The following is a 2500-nucleotide window of genomic DNA, read 5'->3' on the forward strand; positions in this document are numbered from 1 at the left end:
CACCACCACCACCACCACCACCACCACCACCACCACCACCGAGCACCGAAATCCCGTCTCTCTCTCTCTCTCTCTCTCTCTCTCTCTCTCTCTCTCTCTCTCTCTCTCTCTCCCCCCCCTCTCTCCCTCCGCCCCCGTCCCGTCCCTTCACCAGTGCCCATTTTCCTCCTCCACCACCACCACCACCACCGAGCACCGAAATCCCGTCTCTCTCTCCTCTCTCTCTCTCTCTCTCTCTCTCTCTCTCTCTCTCTCTCTCTCTCTCTCTCTCTCTGTCTCTCTCTCTCTCCCTCTCCCTCTCCCTCTCCGTCTCCCTCTCCCTCTTCCTCCCTGGTACATTTTATATTTCAACGAGCCTCCGCTTGGCTGTTCCGGCTACTCAACCTCCGGGGCTCCAGGCTCTGCGCTCCGCGCTCTGCTCGCTCCTGAGGTTCTCTGCATCACTTTCGCACGTCCTCTCCTCCCGCTGGAGATCCATCCCTGCGCAGACTTCTTCGCTTCGCTTCGCCTCGCCTCGCCTCGCCTCGCTTCGGGTCGGGTCCGTCCGTCCGTCCGTCCGTCCGTCCCTCTGGCACTCGGATCTCCAGGCCGGCCGGCCGGCGCCCCTGTCTTTGGAGCGGCGGCTGACGACTGGCGGCTCCCCTCCCCCCTTTCCTTCCTGCGCCTTTTGTTTTTTGGTTTGTTTTTTTTTCTAGTTCTTCCTGCAGCTCTTTTTTTTCCCTTCCCCCCTCCCCTTCCTGCACCTTTCTGCCCCCTCGTGGCCGCTTTTCTATTTCTTCCCCACCCCCATCGGTGGGGGAGGGGGCGGCAGGGAGGCCGCCTGCGGGCAGTATTCCAGGAGGGGGAGGGGCGGGGACAGACCGGTACGGTAAGGCACGGGAAGGCACGGGAAGGCACGGGAAGGCACGGGAAGGTACGGTAAGGTACGGATCGAGGATCGGGATCGGGGTCGGGGTCGGGGTCGGGGTCGGGGTCGGGGTCGGGGTCGGGGTCGGGGTCGGGGTCGGGGTCGGGGTGGCGGCGGAGTTGTTTTCATTTCACTCCCTGAGCGGTCGAGCGCGCGCGACTGTATGACAATGACCAGCTCTCTGAGAAAGTCCTTTGGTTTCTGTTTTGCTTGATTTTTATTTGATTTTATTTTATCTATTGATTCATTCATTCATTCATTCCCCCCCCTTTGGTGCGGCGGCGGCGGCGGCGGCGGCGGCGGCGGCGGCGGCGGCGGCGGCGGCGGCGGCGGCGGCGGCGGCGACGTGGAGCACTCTGGGAGTTGTGGTCCACCCGCCCTCTCCGGCTCTACAGGAAGACGGACTCTGCCTCGAAACCGGTTAGACCAGTACAGGCACGCCCGGCTTTCGGTCCCACCCCCACCCCCACCCCAAGAAATCAATAAATCAATCCATAAATCGATCATTCGTGTAGTCCGAGTCATCATCCGCGCCGCCAGGGGTTGGTTGGGGAGAGGGGGAGTCTCTGGAGGGGGGGAGGGAGGGAGGGAGGGAGGGAGGAATCCCAGAGGTTTCCTTTCTCGAGAAGAACTCCGAGGGAGTTCTGCGTGGGAGGCCGACTCCTATTTGGGGTCCAAAGGGGAGTGAGAGGGCATTCTGAATTCAAGAAACCAACGGGACCTACCTGACCTGCCTGACTGAGGGATTGTCCACGCATGAGTTCATGGAAGGGCGGGGGGCAGTGGGGGGCGAGGAGGCGAGCGCGTGGCCCGGGGAACAGTGCCACGGGGCTTCAGCATAGAGCACTTTCCCTGGGAGGGAGGCGGAGAGTGTGGCGGCACCAGGAGAAGAGGCCCGAGCTAAGTGACTGCGACAGGCCCTTGAACACTGCACCCACCCCGATTTCAAGGGACGGGCATTCCTCCCTGTCGACACCCACTTCATGCTTCCTCCCTTCCTCCCGGTACCTCACTCACGCAGCTTTTCTATTTTGCAAAGAAAAAAAAAAAACAACTTTTCCATTTTGTCCTGTCTGTACTCAGGATGTGCTCTTGTGCCGGCTGGCTTTTCCTCTTTTTTTTTTTTTTTTTTTTTAAATCAATTTCTTCACGATGGATCACCGGGAGGCACAGGGACAGACTGACAAACTTTCGTGCTCCCGGGTCCGTCAGACCATGACCCGGGAGGGAGTGAGTGCGTACCCGTCCGTCCACCCGTGCCGTGGCTCCACCAGCAAGATCCAGATCCAGGCCCTGCTTTTCTCTTTGGTCCTGTCGGCGCTCGGGATGTACTCTTTGGCTGGCTGGCCGGCCTGCTGGCTGGCTGGCTTCTCTCTCTCTCTCTCTCTCTCTCTCTCTCTCTCTCTCTCTCTCATAAATTAATTTTTTTAATAAATCACACACACACATATATATATATATATATATATATATATATATATATATATTTCTCTTTTTGGTCCTGTCGGTACCTCCTCAGGATGTACTCTTTTCCTTGCCGGCTTGCTGGCTGACTGGCTGGCTTTCCTCTTTTTTTTTTTTTTTTTAATTTTT

The sequence above is a fragment of the Sorex fumeus genome, unplaced genomic scaffold (assembly GCF_029834395.1).
Source record: "Sorex fumeus unplaced genomic scaffold, SorFum_2.1 ptg000347l, whole genome shotgun sequence".
Taxonomy (NCBI): domain Eukaryota; kingdom Metazoa; phylum Chordata; class Mammalia; order Eulipotyphla; family Soricidae; genus Sorex; species Sorex fumeus.